The sequence below is a fragment of the Desmodus rotundus genome, chromosome 1 (assembly GCF_022682495.2).
Source record: "Desmodus rotundus isolate HL8 chromosome 1, HLdesRot8A.1, whole genome shotgun sequence".
In the NCBI taxonomy this organism is placed as follows: Eukaryota; Metazoa; Chordata; class Mammalia; order Chiroptera; family Phyllostomidae; genus Desmodus; species Desmodus rotundus.
This window is the reverse complement of record NC_071387.1, coordinates 55,301,898-55,317,469: the sequence shown is the minus strand read 5'-3', so window position 1 is coordinate 55,317,469 and position 15,572 is coordinate 55,301,898. Positions and strand designations below refer to the sequence as shown.

At 36.5% G+C, this 15,572-nt stretch overlaps 1 protein-coding gene across 1 annotated transcript in view; it reads right to left on the bottom strand.

Moving 5' to 3' along the window:
* Nucleotides 1–15,572, bottom strand: part of KDM4C (lysine demethylase 4C) — a 366,544-nt gene that overhangs the window by 99,443 nt on the left and 251,529 nt on the right. The window lies entirely within an intron of this gene.

Here is a 15,572-nt window from a genome sequence, read left to right as displayed (position 1 = left end):
GTTACAGTGACTTTAACTGTTCCATAGTCATGTAGCAGCACTGCACTGTGTCTTTACTTGCTTTTACCTAATGGATAATTACACTAAGCATCGTGTCATTTGCTTATGTGCCATCTGTATTTGTCCTATGGTGAAGTATAAGATCAAATTTTTGCACAATTTTTATAGGGTTGTTTTATGTTGAGCGTCAAGAGTTCTATGCTATAAACCACAATACATTACTACTATTTTTGTTTTTACTTCCTTTTAGCCATTTCTACAGAACTACATTTCCTCGCAGTAAAATACAGCTATAAATATTACATAGAACTATGAGCACATATTGTACCAACATCTACTTCCTGGCTTTGGCATGGTACTATAGTTACGTAAGACACAGCCAAGAGGAACGGTGGCTGAAGGCACACAGGAAGCTCTATACTACCTTCATACCTTTCTGTGAATCTGCACTTACTTAAAACCTAGCAGTTATCTCTAAATTACTTAAACATTTGCAAATTTTACTGGTATTTAGTTATTTGTAACATTTTATGTATGAGAAAATGTGCCCCAAATGATAAAAGTAAACTTAAAAACAATATACATTATTGTTATTTAATATAATTTTGTTATTGTTATAGTATGTAATATAATATAATCATAAGAATAAGAAGAAACATTTATTGAGCACTATGGCTGGGCACTGGGTGAAGGACTCAAAATAATGATAGAAGGTGCTATTACTGCAACTCTGATTTTATAAATCCTTACTGAGAATATAAAGAGTAAAATAAAAAGCTTCAGATAGAAACTGGGAGAACAGAAATATTCAAGATGGAAACAAGAAGAACCTGAAATCAAGTGGACAAAGGGAGGGAAGGAACACCAATCAACTGTCATAAAAATCAAGGACAGACTTCCAAGGAGGATGATATATTCTAAAATTATTGGTATGTGGCAGAGCTGAGATGTGAATCCAGGGTGCCAGGCCACAAAGCTCATACACTTTATTAGTACATTCAAATGTTTCTATACATGTGGAAAATAGCACATGTGGAGATTAGTCAGCAGCACCTTTAGTGAAATTTAGGTGAATAAATTTTATTTTTAAAAACTTCTAAAATGAAGCCTGAAAATTTCTAAGTGAGTGAGCTAAGCAAAGGTGTGTAAAATGTTATAAATGCTGGTAGGTTCATGGTAAGAACACAGGAAACAAAAAACACAATTGCATTTAAGAGAAAGTGATACTTTTATAAAACAGATTTATGTATATGAGTCTGAGTATCATACATACATATTATGCTATTGAAACACACTCTTAATTATAACACAGTATGGTAAAAATGCTGTGTCCTTCCAAGCTGTTTTCTCCATAGAAAAGTCAAAAATATTAATTACTCCAGTATGTTAAACACGATCATTTGTATGGAATGGTATGGAGGCAGGTAGAGATGGCTCTCATTTTGGCTTAAAAAATTTTTTTTGATGAAAAACAAAAACAGTAACTAAGTCCATCTTTAAAATAAAATTTAAAAAATAAGGACCAAGAGCCTTATATGACCTACATATTAAAACTCTAACAATAAATAAATAAGTCAAAGTTTGAAAGTACAATTTAGCCTTATCTGCGGTGGAGATGCCCTGTGCCTCGTGTCTCTCCGGCTGATAACCTAAACTCTTAGGTTGGCCTGTCATTTCTTGGAACGTTTCTGGGAGAAAGAGAATGTGATTAAGAATGAGCACATCACGATGGCTTGTCTGGTTTCCCCAGTGCAGGTGGGATGTCATCCTCTGCGTACACAGCAGGCCGAGGTTAAAAGGCTGCCATGCCTTATCTATGCAGAACGTACACTGAGGTGGTGTCAGGTGCCACAGTTGTGGGGCACGGCTCCCCAAGTCAGCATGTGGCAAAGAGCACAGAAACAGCAACACCGTCACAGGCAGGAAAAGAACATAAGCCTTAGAACTACTGAGTTCTATAGTTCTCAATAGTTCTAAGGCCATCACTAAGAAAGATGGAATTTTGAAATCAAATGTTGATTGACCCCTGTCAAATTGAGAAGCCTGAAAATGCACATACATTAACTCCTGGTCCTGCCAAGAAAAGGAGTGGTTTTCATATTGCTGGTGTCTTCAGTTTTAATTATAAAAAAGGATTCTTAAAAAAATGGTACCTACGAGTTGGAAGTATTTAAATTTTCTTGTTGTTTCTGAAAACATTTGGGCCACTGACATCCCTCTTAGTTCTAAGTTGACCAGCCAATAAAAGTGTTCTGTAATATTCACATTATTATTTGAAAAATACAGGATAGGGCAAAGGTAAACAGTTGTGACTACATGAAACACAGAGTTTATTCTTGTATTATTATTTGTTAATTATGCTATTATTTTCCATACAAACAACTGTAAACCTACTTTTGCCCCACTCTGAATTTATGAATAGCTTTCAGAAACATAAAAATGGGATAATACCAAAGGATAATTATGTCTGGATGGCTTCCTCCTAGAGACATTTTAAAGCACATTTCTGTGACAGGTACTGAGTTTATGACTCTTATTCTGTATGATAAAAGAAATTATAACAACACCATCCCTCAATTCTTAAAAAACAACAAAACTTCAAGACACTGTGATAGTAGAAATACTACATATTGTAAATAATGTTTCACTTTTTGAATGTTTCATTACTTGTAAGATACTGCTTTTTGTTGTGAGCTAATGGATAATTTCAAATTTGATGTTAATATACCATTTTAAATTTTTTGTTTTTTAAAGATGTTCATTATTATTTCTAAAATGATCTCAAATTTCATATTTGAAAAAATGTAAACTTCTGATATTTTTATCTATGTTCAAAATTATCTATACTAAGTATCCTGACATTCTACAGAAATGATCATTACATCTCTCTGTAAAGAAATGCCTTAGAAGAATGCTTTGATCTAGGCCTTCCCTTCTGCCTTCCAAAACTACCAAAAGAATAAATGACATCCTTAGAAGTTCTAGATCGAAGTCCTTGCAGAATCTAAACCCCACGAAAGGAATGACCCTCTCCATCTCATGCCCCATCACTGAGCACCAAACACTGTGATCAGCTCCATAAATATTTACTGAATAAAAAACTGATAAACGCATGAGAGAAATGCTCTGTATTCCACAATTTTCCTTTAAACCTTTAAAATGCCAATCCAGAATCCCCAATTATGCTATGAAAGATAATTATATTACATTTCAAATATATGCTTTGTGGTAGAAATTATTCTAAGTGGATCCCTAAAGAAAGCCATCACTCTTCCATTGCCCCCAAATCAACAGCTGTCAAATACAAGCCTGTGACATCATTAAATCCAAGAAAAGACAACTGACTAGATCTGTGGATCACGATTTAGATTCGTTTGTTTGTTTATTTATTTATTTTTAACTACAGTGGGTGACTGACTTACTACATTTCACACTGCTTAGAGTTTTTAGGATTAAATATGGGTCAACAATGACTAAACATATCAACAAGTGACATTCATTGAAATAAATCACACCAAATGACCAGCATGTTATAAGCTGCTATGACACTACCACTGCTTTCATAAATAAAAAATGAGAATTAAACTTTCAAAGTAAAATATTTCACTAGACTAGGCTGCGAATTTTGACACAGTCAATTTATCACTGTAAAAATCAGATGAGGCTCAGTCAACTCTGGTCCGAAAACTCATTAGTCTATTAAAATTATACCTTTGCCAGGATGTCATAATTCTTTTTACTGAAAAATATCTGCTATTTACTGAAAAGATTTTGTAATATTTTTTTGCTTGGTGAAGATAAAATAAAGTGTTTAAAATTGATGAATTTTTAAATTAATAATGAGATGGCACTAGAAAAAAACTTTTTGGAAGTTTCAATTAACCTTATATGTATTTCTGCAATAAAAAATGGTCAAATTACTTTACTACTTTTTCCCATTTATTTAAATTAAAATATTTGGTTTCTAAAGAAAGATGGAATGTATTTTGTATTCCAAACAGAAAAAAAAACACAATTTAAAATGTTATCGTAAAGGCAGTTTGATCTCAAAAACTGTCAGTGAAAAGGTGATTTTTTTTTAACTGAAATTAAAACTAAAAGTAATTTTGGAATGAAAACCTTTTCATGGGTGTGTGCAATCCTGTGAGATTCTTAAAGCAAATCCCCTTTTATATGTGGCCACACACCTTGACGATATCCCAGTGCAGGCTGTTTTTAGTGCTTTCAGGTCACATTTGTCTTCATGAGAATACTGGACTTTTCTTTCTTGCTCAACTTTTTGCAAATTAAACTAGTTCTATAGGTTTTGTTTTCATTTTCAGTGTACTTCATTTCTTTGCTTTCGGAGAGAACAGAAATGAAACTTCCAAAGCTGACACTGTCTTACCTATTACATTCAAAAGGAGTATGAACAGCAGATACAGTATTATTACGAACCAAATTCATATCCAGACAAAGTGTAACTGTTCACTGCCCTGAATTACTGACCAGTTACAGTCAACTGAACATGATGCTCCATCTCTAACAAACCAGAAACAAGCTGTTAAATAGTGAATACTATTACGAGAAGTAATATTCTGGCACATCTCTCTTCTAAGCCACACCTAGATGAACTACAGGACCTCAAATAAAGTATGTCCAAAATGTGCTTCCCTGTCTGTGGCATGACCACGCTCTCAGCTGCTTGTGTCAGGACCTGAGCTTCCTCTACACCTCTAGTCTGAGCCTCCATCTGACCATACTATCTATTCTACTACTTAGCAGGCAGTAAAGATTCTCCAATATGCTCAGGGTAAAGTACAAACTCCATTAAACCAGCGCTGTACAGAAGACATACAATGCAAGCCACATACACAATTTTTAAATTTTAGGAGTCACATTAAAAAACAGGTGAGAGAGTAGAGAATGGGGAGTGGTTTTTCAATGAGTATACAGAGTTTCAGTTTACAAAAAAGAAGATGTTCTGCAGGTAGATATTTTGACGATCTAATACAGCAGTTTCAATAATCATGTGAAAATTATTTTGGCATGAACATAGGGATAGAAAGAAGTGTATTGATCAGAGGCAGGTGGCTCAGACTAGGTGTGGAAGAAGCTGGGGTTCCAGCACTATGTGAATGTACTTAATGCCACTGAACTATATATACCTAAAAATGATTAGAATAAAAATTTTTAAGGAACATTTTACTACAATATAAATGGTGAAAAAAAATTTTAAAATATATCCTAACTCCACAAATCCAAGATATTATGATTTTGACATATAATTAATATAAAAATTTTTAATAAGATATTTACATCCTTTTCTTCATACTAAGCCTTTGAAATCTGCAGTACCTATATTTACACTTACAGCACATCTCCACTTAGACCCTCAGCTCTCAAGGGTGTTTGAAATGTGGAATGTAGACTATCAAAACTATAGTTGTATATCATGTGTCTATGCTGCTTTAGTTTTAAAATTTAGCTTATTTTAAATTAAATAAAATTTAAAGTTTAGTTCTTCAGTAACACTAACAAGTGCTCCACAGCCCAAAGTGCCCGTGGCGGCCACATTGCGCACACAGTTGTAGGTCATCTGAGGCCTCCTCTTCCCCAGACTCGTCTCTCCTCCTTCACACCTCATGCTCCAGCTCTACTAAGAATGTCACTCCCTAGGCCTTCCATTTCTCTCCCACTTCCAAGCTACTGAGCATACTGTTCACTATCCTGACCCTTCCTCCAGGTAGCTCTTCTCATCTTTCAGGTCTCAGGTTAGGCATTATTAGCCACTGCTTCTTTCAGGAAGCTTCTCTACACCTCTATACTGCCGGCCCTTGTACCCCAAATCTACTTAAATCCTTCAATACATTCTGGATTGTCACTAAAATAGATCTTTCCATAGGGCTTTGCAATTGCTTATCTAATTTTCAAAATAACTTCCATTATTCTGTAGTATCTATAAAAGTAAAAATAAAGTACATCTGTCACTTAACCACAAAGCAAGTCCTAAGTAAATATTTGTTAAACAAAATAATGAACAGATGAGAGAACACCAGAAACCTACTCCCTCCTTGTAAATACTTGTCTGCTCTGATCCTGACTGGCTGGAAGGCAGCTTTACAGATATTTAAGCAGCAAGGGGCTGCATCAATAGCTGTAAGCAATGGGGAACTTTGAATGACTGTATATGCCAGGCCCTTCACTTTCTCATTTAATCCCCACTGCCAGCCCAGTTTACAGATAGGGCTCATCACAGAGGTTAATCTGCAAGGTCAAATTTGCCTAGATGGAGGATGCAGTACTCAAACAATCTTAATCCAGAGCCCACACACTCAGTCTCAGTGTAACACAGGCTTAGAACTGCATGATCCAAATGAACTCAGAGAACCTTTTATTTTAAATCAATAAATCCCAAGTGTGGCTGCCTGAAACTGAGCTGAAACCTGCACCTACAAGTTCGAAAATGGCATCACTACATTATGGGAATATGCCTAAAACATACCACAGTGACTTATGTTCAATTAGTTACAAGTACGAAAGAATTCTCACTTTATACAAAAAGCACTTATAACATTTTAATTGATTTTTAAAACAACTTTCTGAAAAAATAAACAACCCAATGCATCTAAAATATTAGAAAAATAAATAATGATAAATCTACTATTTTACAACATTAACTGTACCTTTCAAAAAACTGTAACATCTGCTGTCAATCACTGTTGACTAAAAAAAGCCCTCGTGCTTGTTTAGAGCTGTCTTGCAGCTGCCTCAGTTTGGCATATGTATGTTGGCACTGGCCCAGTCACTGTTAGAGTGAAAGGGGTGACCCCGTCTCTGGAACCCTGATCCCAACTCACTCACTCAGTTAAAAGATTCATCAGTAATCACTACTTACCCTGACAAGATTTAAAAAATGGACCATTCAGCAGTGCAAGCTAAAGAATAAGATTACTCTGTCATGATACTCTTTAATCATTACCGTATTTTGCAGTGTATAATGCGCACCTTTTTTTACCCAAATTTTTGAGGGAAAAATAAGGATGCACATTATACATGACTATGATGATTACATACCGTGGGTATAATAATTCCACGTATAATTCGCATAAAAATATAGGGGCATATTATACATGGCAAAATATGGTACCTGAAGTTCTACTTATTTGTCTAATAATGTTTTTAAAATTAGGCCTCATGGAAAAAAAAATGAATTTGAAACGAAAAATTTAAAGATCCCAATCAATTTCCTTTTGCCTCACAGTCTTCTTTCAGCAGATAAAGAAAAATCCATAATAACAAGATAACATTTCATGCATTTACACATTTTCTCCTATAGATGTCTACAGCCTTCAGAAAGTATATTATTTGTAGTCATGCCCATATGACATTTTCCATTTCACTCAAAAGATTTTATGGTTTGGTATTACAGCAATATACAAATTTGACAGCTTGCAATAGGATCTAGTCCCTGTAGCAAATCATTCTGACAGTTAAGAACTATACAGCTACTAATGTACATTTTTTTATACTACATTTATTTTAAAACCTTGCAAAGTTGGGGACATGTGTATGTTAAGTCCTGAAGAACACTCTTAGTGATATTATAAACTTTACACTGGACTTATTAAGTAATAGGACTCACACAACACAGCATAATTATGTCTGTAGTATCACTACTCGAAGCAAATTTTTCCACAACCACATTTAAACAATAAACTTGCTCATCATTGCCTATGTTTATTATTCTCTTAGAATTCCTCTGTCTTGAAAAATAACTGAAGATGAGAACAAATCAGTACGTGAGTTAATGCAGAACATAATGGCTTTTTTTGATTGCTTTTACAACACTACTTTTTTTTTTCTTTTAAAGTGATGAAATACAATCAATGTCTTTACATTTCCCAAAATGCAGTAACAGAGGCCCTGTCAAATACAACCATGACTCCTCTAGAACGAAAGCAAAGCTGCTCTCTAACACGGCTGTAACATTAACTACATAGGATTCAGACTGATCTTACAGCACAAGAGGCAGACCTCATCTCTCTCTCAGTAATTCTGTGTTTAGTATTCAAAATCTCTGATAACACAAGTCAGTTAGCAAGAGAACAAGTGCCTTCCTTGTTCTGAAATAGGAAAACCGAATGTATTCCCCCCACCTTGATGCAACTCTTCAGATGGAATACCACAGTGAAAACACTCTATTTTCAGAATTGATGTACCTTTCAAAACTATAATCTTTGGCTTTCAAGTTCACTATTATTTGCCTTCAGGTACACATTTTAAAGTGTATAGAGGCTCCTGAGCAGAATAGTTGGTCTTAGCCAGACACTAAAAGGCTTGTAGCTCAGTCATTATTGCAGTGTAAATTCCTTTTCAAAATAATGTTCTTCACTCAGAGAACACTTGTGCCTGTGCCCGGTCACTTGTCAAATACAAATCAGATGGAGGGCATCGAGTGCCTGGGGGCAAGTGTAGCTATTCCAAACTCATTTCTCCATTTGGTTACAGAAATAGGATTTCAAATGTAAAAATCCTGGGAATGTCTACAGACATAGAAACCAAAGGCACTGCGCTGAGCCACTGAGGGGATGGATGTCAATGAACACCAACTAACTTTTTGTGCAAAAAACCACAATTAAGATAGATATCATTTGCTTTGATACATTTAATTTAATATTTAACTGTTCTTACAACACTTCTATTTGAGAATTTTCCCTCCAAACAGGAAAAATGTTTAAAATTAATGGTTGCATTTAGGGTCTGCTGTAATTTTCTAAGATTTCTTAGAATCTATAAACTTGTCTTGCTGTTTTACTTATATAATAAATTCCAGAGATCTTTAATTAATTTAATCTTCAAAAAGTAGTCAATGTATGTAATAGATATTCATGGTAAATATGTAACTAATACCAGAACTTCATGCTATTCTACTCCTCTAGCTGGGTTTTTTAAATGTTCTTCCCTTAAATTTTATAATCAAGTTTGATGATTTTTTTGGTAATATGCTTCCAAAAGATGATACTGATATTGCAGATGATTCCAGCAGATGATAGCAGCTGTCTTGTGTGATCATATTATAAAAACATTGTCTGCCCTCTCTAACTTCCTGTCCTTAATTCTTTTTCCTGATAATTTTTACCTGCATTTTTTTCTATGGTGAAAACCAAAAAAAGATATTGTAACTTCATGTGTGTTCTCTACTTCTTAGTGTGTGTGTGTTCTCATCTTGGCACAACTGGGTTCCTCTTCCAAAGATTCAGTTATGACAATGGCCAAAGAGTCATTTTAGTACAGAAAACAAAACAGAAGAAAATAAGAAAAGGAAACTATGGAGGAAATTCTAAAATCTGTATCATGTGGGGGCAATTGTTTTCTTTTAGTCCTCAGGCATACCAACCATCTGTGACTCCAAACAAACCTCTAGACTTGCTATCCCTGAACACACCATTCAAGGGGGGAATAGGAAATGTCCTCAGCACCCCACCAGGGGCCAATGCTCTGATGTTCTCTGGATATGCAGAGAAGGTATTGGAGAACATGGGGAAGGGGCTGGAAATGACAGTACTTGGCACAAGGATAACTTTTCCTATATTGAAAAGTCATTCAGAAACAAAGGCATTCACTCTAAATGAGTAGGTAAGAAAAATACTAAGGAATCTAGAATCTGCATTAATAATCAGAAGAATGCTTAAGCAGACAGAGAAAATGGTTTCCCCTTTCAAATATAACTTTAGGTGTAGCCTACTCAGGTAACTTTCAACCATTTCTTTCCTATAAAAGGATGGTTCTGCTTAATAACCTAATGCATTTAGATAGCAACCTGTAGCATTTAGATAAGGTGGCAATTACTTTAATAACCCCTGAAATAATTAGTCTACATAAAAGCTAAATATTTTTAAAGAAAAAAAGGAAAGAAAGAACAAACTAATTAGATAAAGACCACTATGGCCAAATATATTTTTGCACTAAAATTTTTTTAAATAATGAATTGTTATTAAACTATTTCAAATTATCAGCAAATAAAATAAAATAAAATATCTTGAAAAAAAGTCTAGTCTCATCATTGTTGTCCATTTAATTATCTCACAAGCGGAGGCCACAAGTGTGGTATTAGCAAACAAGGTGGCTGGATGAAATAAAGGTTCTCCTAAAGCACACAGCATTTTAGGCCCAACATATTCCACCAAACAGCACTGAAACTGTTGTTTTCCATTTGTTGTCTCTTCTTTGTTAGTGGTCATTTTAAGTAAGAAGAAAAATATGTAAAGTCAACAAATCCTTCCTCAACAAAAATCTTCTTACACAAATAATTATACAGAGGGGTATTTCAAAAGCTTCATGTTGAACTTATGAATAAATAAAAGGCTAATAACAGTATTACCAAAATATTCAAATACCTCTGTATAAATACCAATATTCCATAATCTAGAAAGCCTGCTAATAATGAGCAATTTTAAAAATATACAGTTTTCATATTTCAGAAGACATTTTAAACTCCTGTTTGCCATCAGCCATTCTGTAAGCCTCTTGCAGCTACTGGCTTTTACTAGTGTTGCTTAGTACTTTACATAGAAAAACACTAACTTGCCCCAAGTGAATGCGGTTCTTTTCTGAAGATTAAATGAAAAACTAAACTGAAAACTTGCCCTCTGGAATTCAGCACAGCAAACAATATTTTCCCTACACTGCTGCTGTCCCTTGGGTTAGAGCGCCCCAGCTTGCATCTCTCTCTCTCTCTCACATACACACACACACACACACACACACATGCTCCTCTTCTACAAGGGTGGGCTTGCTAAGGGAGGTGATTTAAGGGCAAGTGAATGGGAAACTGATACATCAGCACCACCTAGTGGGCATTGAGAGACGCTCAGCGTCCCCCTTGCTGCTGCTTCCTTGAATGAGCAATTTGTTCTACCTACATCGGGTCACTCTAAGATCAGAACTCTCAGACAACAGGGCAAGTGCTGCAGGGGTGTTCCATAAGCTCTGCAATGGACTGCTAGGCTCTATGACTTAATCACACATATCCTGCGGTGCCAATAAGGAAATCAATGCCTGGATTTAGAGCATCATGCACAGAAGTGTGCGTGAATTTACCACCACAACTTTTTAAGTGGAAACCATAAAATGGCACAAACCATTTGGCATTGTCTGATCAAATCATGAAGCCATCATAATTTTAAGCCAAAAGCATAAATGATAAATAACAATTTGCTGCCTTTCATTTATTCCATAAATATTTACTCAGTAACTACCATGTACATGCATGTGTGTGTTAAAGATTACAGGATTAAAATCACAGGATTTTAATCTTTAAGAAACTTGATTATGCTTCAATGTTGTTCAATTTCTAAAAGAAAAGATAATGTTAAAATGCTAAATCAGATTATATATAATTAACACAGTAGCATATATGCCCATGTTGCTGAATTCTAATACTTTATTGAGAAGAAATACTAATTTGCAAAAAAAACCCCAAAACCCCTAGGATGTTTAAAGCAATTAAGAATTTCTGTTTTCTCAGTCTCCAACTTACTTCTTTCAACCAAAATACTATCTGTCTCAAAATGAAAATTTTCTCTTTATGTGTATGCCTTCCTTATAGACCAGTAGATTTTCAGATGGGAGTGATTTTCCCTCCCTGGGAATATCTGGCATTGTCTGTTTGCCCAAGGATGCTACAATCTACCATGCACATGACAGTCAGCTGCAACAAAGAATTACCCTCTCCAAAACAACAACAGAGTCCAAGTTGAGAAAGCCGGATCTAGACTACAAGAGGCTAGAAGACAAGAACAATGTCTTATTAAAATATATACACTAAGAGTTCCCGCCAAGATGGAGGCTAGGCAGAGACTCTTCAGTTCCTCATACAACCAAAAGGAGGATAACAACCAATCTGAAATCAATAAACAACCAAAAGCTCCAGAAAATCAAACTGCATGGAACTGCAACAACAAAGGAATTAAAGAAAAAATCAACCAGGACAACCAGACCAGTAAGGGCCCAGACAGCGTGGGCTGAAACCCCGGGTTGGGGGGGGGGGATCTTGGGGGCGGGGCTGGCTGCCCAGCTCTGCAGGCTCTGCGGGAGGGGCTGACTTAAGGGGACTCAGAGGTGGCTGTGGGCTACAGCTGTTGTGGTGGTAGGAGAAGCTCCCAGTCTCACACAAGAGTCCATTAAAAAGTGTGCTAGAGAGGAGCAGGCCAGCGGCACTGTTCCCTCTTTGGCCCCTCCCCCACAGGCAGCACCAAGGAGGGTTGCACTGCCCAGGTGAATACCTAAGGCCCCGCCCCCTTACAACTTATCAGCTGTGCCAAGATAAAGAAATGAAAGGGCCCAAAGAAAAGAATAGAATAGAACAAAACTTCACAAAGTAAACTAACTGATGAGGAGATAGCCAACCTATCTGATGGAGAATTTAAAGCCTAGGTAATCAAAATGCTCACGGACCTGATTGAGCTTAGTCAAAAAATTAAAAATCAAATGAAGGATACCCATAGTGAAATAAAGCAGAATATTCAGGGAACCAGGAACCAACAGTGACAGGAAGGAAACCAGGAATCAAAGCAACGATTTGGAACAAAAGGAAAAAATAAACATCGATCTAGAACAAAATGAAGAAACAAGAATTCGAAAAAGTGAAGAGACTCTCACAAACCTCTGGGACAAACTGAAAAGTTCCAATATCCAAATTATAGGGGTGCCAGAAAGAGAAGAGGAAGAACAAAAAATTGAAAACTTACTTGAACAAATAATGAAGGAGAACTTCCCTACTCTGGCAAAGGAAATAGACTTCCAGGAAGTCCAGAAAACGTAGAGAGTCCCAAAGAAGTTGGACCCAAAGAGGAACACACCAAGGCACATCATCATTAAATTACCCAAGATTAAAAATAAGGAGAGAATCTTAGAAGCAGCAAGAGAAAAGGAGACAGTTACCTACAAAGGAATTCCCATAAGACTGTCAGCTGATTTCTCAAAAGAAACCTTACAGGCAAGAAGGGGCTGGCAAGAAGTATTCCAAGTCATGAAAGGCAAGGACCTACATCCAAGATTACTTTATCCAGCAAAGCTTTCATTTAGAATGGAAGGGCAGATAAAGTGCTTCCCAGATAAGGTCAAGTTCAGGGAGTTCGTCATCACCAAGCCCTTATTATATGAAATGTTACAGGGACTTATCTAAGAAAAAGAAGATAAAAAATATGAACAATAAAATGACAACAAACTCACAACCATCAACAAATGAACCTAAAAGAAAAGAAAAACAATGAAAACAAAAGCTAAGCAAACCACCAGAACAGGAACAGAATCAGAGAAATGGATATCACACAGAGGGATTTCAGTGGGGAGTGGGAAGGGAGGAATAGGGGGGGAAAGGTACAGGGAAGAAGAAGCATGGTCAATAGGCGTAAGGTAGATGGGGGAGAGATAAAAAATGGTATGGGAAACAGAGGACTCAAAGAACTTATATATACAACACATGGACATGAACTAAGGGGGGGAAATGCTGGAGGGTTGGGGGGCAGGATGGAGGGGGAATGGGGGGAAAATTGGAAAAACTGTAATAGCATAATCAATAAAAAATATTTTTTAAAAATGCACACAGAAAAATAATTAAATAAATAAAATATATACACTAAGTATTTGGCAAGGTAAGATAATAATTGTTTGGTGAAATAAGTTGACACTGACATGTGTTTCTTAATGTCTCCCCTCTGTGTGAATAAGAAGGTGGGTGGACAGTCTAGCATCCAGAAAGGTTTGGCTACAGCTCCAGAAAAAAAGACTGAAACCGATACTGCCAGATACACATACATACATTCACTAGATAGACATAGTAAAATAATTTGGCTAAACATAGGTTGGCCTCAGTGAAATACCACATAAAACAACTGCTCTGCTCTAGGAGTGGCTCAGGTCGTTAGGCATCATCCTGGCAAAGCAAAAGGTCGCCAGTTTGATTCCCGGTCAGGGCACATGCCTGGCGGTTGGGGCACATGCAAGAGGCAACAGATGGATGATCCTCTCTCTCGATTCCCCAATCTCTTAAAAAACAAAAACAAACAAACAAAAAAAAGGCTGCTTTGACTTCCCACTGGCAGTGCACTCATTAGACTGCTTAAACTTCAAAAGAATGCTAATGTCGGGAAAGCATATCCTTGACTACCATCCCATTCTCTGGAAAGGTGCACTCCCCCCTCACACAAGTGATCATTCCTAAATTTTGTTACTCAAAGCCAATCTGAGTGCTATCACTAAAGGACACTGACTAAGACCAGGGCACAGAGAGATTCACCAGGGTGGTGATGCTTTGGTGAGGATTCTTGGTGAAAAAGTAATCCAGACTTGAGGCTCTTGCTCCCTTTCAAACAATTACAGCATATTTGAGTGGGGGTTTTTCCCCCACAAAATGGAGTTTCTCCTTGAATTTTCCCATTTAAGTTAACCAGTGTGAGCATTTTGATAAATATACTAAGAGATTCTCTCTGCATATAAAATTACATTAAAAACAAGAAAAACAATCTAACCTAAAACCTGGTATTTTCAGCCAAACTGTGTCATGGACATCTATATGTCAATAATCACCTCTGCAATGTCTTTTGAAATAGACTTCAGGTGATCTTAAACTCACTCAAGGCATATTCCTGTAAAGGTACCAACTGTTTGAGCACGGAAACCATTTCAGAAGGAATACATGACATACGCAATTAAGGCAAGGCACACCACTGGGAAGAAAACCATAAGCTTTGTCACTTCTCCACGCAATCATCAGATTCCAGACTTCTAGATACAACTTCCTGAATGGCACTGAAATGATCATGCTGTCCTTCCCTGCTATTTCCTAAAACCCTTTCGGGACTGGTGTGAATAACAATATATCATTAAGGAAACAGTCAGGGACAACAGGACCCAGGATAAGGGTCCAGCATCAGGAGCAGTGACCACTCATTCTGAGGGGCATTAAACTGGGTAACAGAAGTCACCTTTCAGTGTAGTGTTTGAATTATTGAAAATACATATTACTTGTAAATCATAATGAAAATGGAAGGTATCTGTTAGTATATGTCACATTAAATATTAAAAGTTCTTTGACATGTGAACTCAACATTTTTTTAAATATCCTGACTGATAGCAACTTTAAAAAACTTTTTTTTTTAATTGGTGACCAAGAGATAAGATTTCAAGCTTTCCTACGGAAGTGCAGGCACCAAAATAGAACTCTCTTCTGACAGTGAGCTTTAACGGGCCTTTTCAATGACCCATTCATTTCCATCTCATTCACAAAACTCCCATCACCACGTCCCGAGCATGACAGTCCCACCATTCCCATCTGCCAACAGCAGTCATCAGCTCCACACAGGGCCAATGCTCTCTAGCAATGTGAAATCCTGACAGAGCTATAATGAAAAATAACAGTGTTCATTTTGCCTTCTCTGAGAACAAAAGACAATAGATTAGGTTCTACATACTCGAGACAGAGGTCCATAGACAATATGCCCAGTTGCCCATTAGGGGAAAAAACTAGTAACACAGCAAGTTAATAAAAAGGTAGATGGTTACAGCTACACTCCCAGAAACATTCTATA